Source organism: Mastomys coucha, unplaced genomic scaffold (genome assembly GCF_008632895.1).
Source record: "Mastomys coucha isolate ucsf_1 unplaced genomic scaffold, UCSF_Mcou_1 pScaffold9, whole genome shotgun sequence".
NCBI lineage: Eukaryota > Metazoa > Chordata > Mammalia > Rodentia > Muridae > Mastomys > Mastomys coucha.
In genome coordinates this window covers 22,412,318-22,418,317 of record NW_022196915.1, presented here as the reverse complement: position 1 = coordinate 22,418,317, position 6,000 = coordinate 22,412,318, and the positions used below count along the sequence as shown (strand labels likewise).

The following is a 6,000-nucleotide window of genomic DNA, read 5'->3' as shown; positions in this document are numbered from 1 at the left end:
AGTCGAGTTGAGGTGTTGTCTCTGGTGTCGGTTGAGACCTCTCCGAGAAATCAGCAGGGCTCCCACAAATGTTCTCTTGTATTTCTTTAAGGGAGTTATTGGTGTCCTTTTTAAAGTCCTCTCTCATCATCATGAGATGTGATTTTAAATCAGAGTCTTGCTTTTGTAGTGTGTTGTGGTAACCAGGGCTCACTGTGGTGGGAGAACTGGGATCTGATATGATCCTTGGTTCCTGTGTTCTGATGGATCTTGGAGTGTTGCTCTTAGGCCAGGAGTTTGAAGAGATGTGGTGGTCTTACCTGCTCCCACAGGTTTGTCTGCACTCCTGGGAGACCAGTTTCCCCTGGAGGTATTTGTGTGTGCATATCTGTGGCACAGGATCACCCCTGGGCACAGACAGAAACACAGAAGGCTGCTGTCCTGTGCATCTCCTCAGTTCCTGTGTCCTGAGGAACCTCCTCTTCTTTTAAGGCTAGAAGATGGAACCCAGTGGGAGAAGAGGGTCCCATTGGCAGGCAACAGAGTCAGAGACAGCCCCTGCTCCCATTGTTAAGAGTTCACATGAAGGTGAAGCTACACAACTGTTGCACACATGCTGAGGGCCTAGGTCAGTACAATGTAAGCTCTTTGGTTCCCATGCAATCTCCCCGGTTGACAGTTCAGTCCCTGTATACTATGGGATCAGGTTGACTGAATCTTTGTGTGTGTGTGTGTGTGTGTGTGTGTGTGTGTGTGTGCATGTGTGTGTGTGCTGTCCTTTACCCCTCTACCTTCTATAATACTTCCTCTACCTCTCCTACAATATTCTCAAAGCTCTACCTAATTCTCCAAGCTGCGGGTCTTGCAAGCTGTTGGATTACATATAAGATATCCCACAATCAGATATCTACTATGATTCATAACAATTGTAAAATTACAGGTTTGAAGTAGTGAAAGACCCCTGTGAGAGGAGACCCTCTCTCAAGTCATGGGAGAACACGGCCACCCAAAGACTCACAAGAGACCGATCTTGATGCAAACTGCATGAGGTTTATTCGGGGGTAGGCCAGTGCACTGAGGTCAAGCTTGTAACCCATGGGGGGCAGAGGAGCTCGACCCAGAGTACAAGAAGTGTAGGGTATTTAATGGAAAAATATACAAACCAGGGGGACTGAGGGGGTAATCAAGGAAACATAACATAAAAACAGTGGAAAATTTCAGAGGAACCCAACCCATGATTTAGTCAGGTTCATGAGGAAAATATCCTGCATACTCATTATTCTCAAGAATGTGGTTTTATCATCATAATTGTCATTCACTTTGTGGTTGGCCACTCCCTGGAACCACCTAGATGTCTTACATCCTGCCTTTGTGGTTCCTGGAATTAGCTGGCCTACATTCTTGGCTTGTTTCAGAGAAAATTTTCTATGCCCTTTAAATAAAAGCTTATACACTATATATTTCTACTAAATGATCTTTTCTTCTACCCTTCAGTAGCAATAAAATTATTTTATGGTTGTGGGTTACCACAATATGAGGAACTGTATCATTAGGAAGGTTGAGAACCATTCCTTTAAAAGAACAGAACCGAAAAATTGAATATGTATTACAATGAGACTGATAAGATTGGATTTACTGATGTAGTGCATATAGTCCAACAGCAGCTGCCTTAACATTACAAGAGCCCCAAAGCCAGTGGCTGTTCAATCCATAAGGCTGGTTCCAACAGTTCCACCTTGCCACTGAAGGTGGGGAGGATTCCTAGAAGGCTGATATTCTTCAGTTTACGTTGGAATGCAAAAAAAGTTGGGTTCTGTTCTCAGCAAACAAAAACAATAGCAGCTGAGATTAGATGAACATTCATTGCAGGGTGAGTGAAGGAAGTAATTTTTTTTCTTGAATTCCTTTTATCAGTATTTACATAGATATGGCCCACATTTAGGGTAGGTCATCACACTTCAAACAATACATATGTAGAAAATCCCTCATAGGTATGCCCAGCAGCTTACTTTTCTTGATTGCAGATCCAGCCAAGTAGACAAGACTAAGCACACAATTATATTTTTATATGAGCTGCAAACACCTTCTGATATTTTGTAGCAATTTTAATCTCTAAAGAATTCAAAAGTTTAGAAATAAATATTTAATATTAAAGAAGTAGAATTTTTCAAAATTTATATTTTTAATACTTCTTCCAATGTTAAGTCTCCTTTTACACTAATGAATGAGCATGTTTATATATTAATCTTCTAGACGACTTATTGTTAGAAGTTACATAAATATCATTGTCCTCTAAAATATATTTTACTATTAGATGCAAGATAGTGGTTAAGTTTCATTTTATCCATTTTGATGCCCAATGGACACAACATATTTTATAGAAAATTCCTCTGTCTTACTGCAATGGCTTATATATGCTTGGCCCATGGAGTGGCTCTATATGAAGGTGTGACCTTGTTGGAGTAGTTGTGTCATTATGGGTTTTAATACCTTTGTCCTAGCTGCCCAGCAGCCAGTTTTCTCCTATCAACCTTCAGACAACGCTGTAAAACTCTCAGCTCTTCTTACACCATGCCTGCCTGGATGCTGCCTAGCTCTGGCCTTGATGATAATGGACTGAACTTCTGAACCTGTAAGCCAGTCCCAATTAAATGCTGTCCTTGTAAGAATTGTCTTGGTTATGTTGTCCCTTTACCTAAGATACTTATTATGTTTTAGTTCTGGAATTTACTGGAATCAGAAATGCTATATGAGTATATTTGAATGTGATTACTTGGTATTTCTTTGTCCTACTGTACCTTTTTTGCTATTTAATACTATTATGTATTAGGTAATACTGCAATGCCATATATTGTTATTGTTTATTGCCTCCATCCTCCTTCATGTATATGTGAAATGATGTGCTCTTTCTGGATTATTTTAACCAGATCAACACAACACTCTTCTATTCCTAGTTTACAAAGAAATCAAAAATAAACAGGTGTTAAATCTCATCAACATCATTGTATCTATTGCAATAATCACATACTTTTTCTTCCTTATTCTGTTATGTGATAAATCACATTTTATTTTCTAATATTCACACCAATAATGTCACCTTCTTAACCCAGCATGCCATGACCTCATGCTTTTCTTATATATTATGAGTTATTTTGACTCAGTGAATCTTTCTTCAGATATGAGATAGTATTTAGGTTTTTAGTTATGTAAGCTACTGATAGTGTGGTATTATAGCTATTCTAGACATACAAAAGATAGTAATAATTCCTGTTTCTATTTTGATGAGAAATTGTATTTTATTCACTATTTAGACAGAAACATTTCAGTTTTTACCAGTATTTTACCATGTTTTGCACATATATTTTAATGATAAACTCTTCCTATCCAAAGATTTTAAACTCCAGATTTACTTTCCTCTTTCATGCTGTCTTTACATAGAATGATATGGAAACAATTAATTGGAAAAATGCTCTACATACATTATATAAATACATCAACAAAATAAAACATTTTTTTATCTCTGTCTATCTTTCAGGGGATAAAGCTAGCATAAAGCTGCTATTTTATCTATCTATCTATCTATCTATCTATCTATCTATCTATCTATCTATCTATCTAATTTGTCTTCCAGTCTATTTATTAAGTACCTTTAGTTCTATAATGTGTTTGTGTCAGAGGTTGATTTCTTTCTTCAGATTTCTGTTGGTGGCCATCAAGAAGCAAATTCAAACAGCAGAGTTTATGAAGTCTAAGAATTCTGTATTATTGAAAATTCTGTTTTAAGATTGTTATTTTGATTATTAAGTTATAGGATAAGTCTTTAGGGCAAAAACAGCAGAAAAGGAGATGTAGGTCTAGAACAAGGGAATACTTTTGCCTATTTGGAAGGTTTTGGAAAGGGAAATGCCTACTATGACACAGAGAATCTAGGGTTTTGGAAGCTTACTTGAATACAGAAAAAAATCAAGTTAGTAGTCTGATTTTAGATATGACCAGTTGGTGTGTGATAGTTTTCCAATGATGTTCTGGTAGTCTATTAAATTGATTTCTAGTTTTTCCTTGTATTATGGAGGATCCCTGTTTGAAAAGAGAATCTTAAATCCAGATTTTTACTGTGGGTCCAGTCATTTCTTTTAATGGGACTGTTATGGACAGGTGTCAGGCAGCTGTAACTTGGTGCTGCACAAGACTTGTTTACTTCGTTTTTGGTGACTTGGGATAAGTAGCAGAATTTGGAAGTAGATGGAGCTCAGTGGAGTGGAAGGACCTACCTTCTCTAATTTCTATCTACTGTTGTTTTCTGTATGAAAGTTGGGTTTGGATAGATGCAGAGAGCATCTAAAACACTTTGGAGTTTTCCTTTAGGATTTTCTTTGTATGGTCAACATCCTGGTACAGAGCCATAATGACCTTACATTAGGTTCAGTAGACTCTTGATTCCTACATTATAAGCCCAGTTGTAGAGTGACATTATAGTTGAACCTTGCAACATTTGGCCAAATTTCTGTTCTACCTAGCTTCTGCTGGGATCAAGCTGAGTTACAGTAAAATAGCCCTTACTTTTATATTCTCAGGAACAACCTTAGACTAATTCATGAGGTTGTGTTATAGCATGTTGTAATCTATGAAACACCAAGTAGGGAGTCATGTACCAGGGCCTCTAGACACAGACTGGCATTCTTCCCATCTATTTTCAGAGTCTTCAAGAACATCCAGTGTGTTAAAATTCTTTCTCTCTTAAAAATTCAACCCAAATATTGTTAGATGAATCTGATGATCAAAGGAATCAGAAATACTGGTTTGGTCACTAACATTAGTCCACTTATCCTTTCCCTGGTTAGAGTTAATTAATTGCCAATTATTTGTCTCTCCCAACATTAAATTGACTTCTATGAGTACCTCTGATGTTTCTATTTTGTACCTCAGTAAAATAATGTCAGTATCTTAAGAATCTCTTTAAAAATAAGAAAATGTGAAAAGATAATAAGAACGAGAAGACCAGGAGTACTTCTATAAAACAGTGTCTTGTAGACACAGCAAGGAAGCTGCATTCATGAAATCTCAACAACATAATTTCCTAAACAAGAGCCAAAATAAAAAAAAGACAGTATCAGTCAATATGCCATCCAAAATGAGGAAAATCTTGCAAGTTTTTATACCTAGATGAAGAGAGGGGAACTTCTCCACAGATGATCCCTATGAGAGGAAATCTAATTCTAAGTGGTCAGATCTAAATACAAATACATATAAGCAACATTAAGTAAACATTTTATATTTATGAATATATATTGTACTTGCTAGTTTTATTCCAACTACACACAAGATAGAATCATTTGGAAAAGATGGACTTAAGAAAGATGGACATTAAGAAGATGCCTCCATAAGATTGATCTGTAGGCAAATCTGTAGTGTGTGCATTTCCTTAATTAGTGATTGATTTGGGAAGGACCAGCCCTTTGTAGTGCCACCCCTGGCCTGGTGGTCTAGGGTACTATAAGAAAAAAAAAAAAAACTGAGTAGGCCACAAGGGAGCAAACACAAAAGAAGTACTCTTCCATAGCCTCAGGATCAACTCTTATCTTTAGGTTTTTGCCCCATTACATTTCTTGGTCTAACTTCCCTTAGCAATAGAGTGTAACCTGGGAGTTATAGACTAAAATAAACCCTTTCCTTCCCAAATTGTTTCTGCTCATGGTGTCTTATCATCGCAATGAAACACACACACACACACACACACACACACACACACACACACACACACACAGACAAAATCTATATTCTTGTACTCTAATGAGTGCAGCTTATGTGTATGTGTCTGTATGTGTATGGAGAAATTGGAGGGGTGGGGTAGAAGAAAATTATGTAAATACAAAACTTATACATGATATTCTCAGAAACTAAATAAATAAAGTATTTAAGTGGCAAAAAAAAATCGTGAAAATAAAAATATGTGGTAGTCTAAATAAGAGTGGCTTCTATAGGCTCATAGATTTGAATACTTGGTTACCAGGGAGTGGCAAT

The 6,000-nt window shown here is 36.9% G+C and overlaps 1 long non-coding RNA gene across 4 annotated transcripts in view; it reads left to right on the top strand.

Annotated features, from left to right (window-relative positions):
- Positions 1–6,000, top strand: part of LOC116084496 — an 82,780-nt gene that overhangs the window by 27,678 nt on the left and 49,102 nt on the right. The window contains exon 1 of one of the 4 annotated variants that reach the window (XR_004116133.1): positions 2,487–2,611. The exons of the other annotated variants lie outside the window; for them this stretch is intronic. This is a non-coding gene — a long non-coding RNA (uncharacterized LOC116084496). Of the gene's footprint in view, positions 1–2,486; positions 2,612–6,000 lie in introns of those variants that run through there. 4 annotated transcript variants of the gene reach the window in all.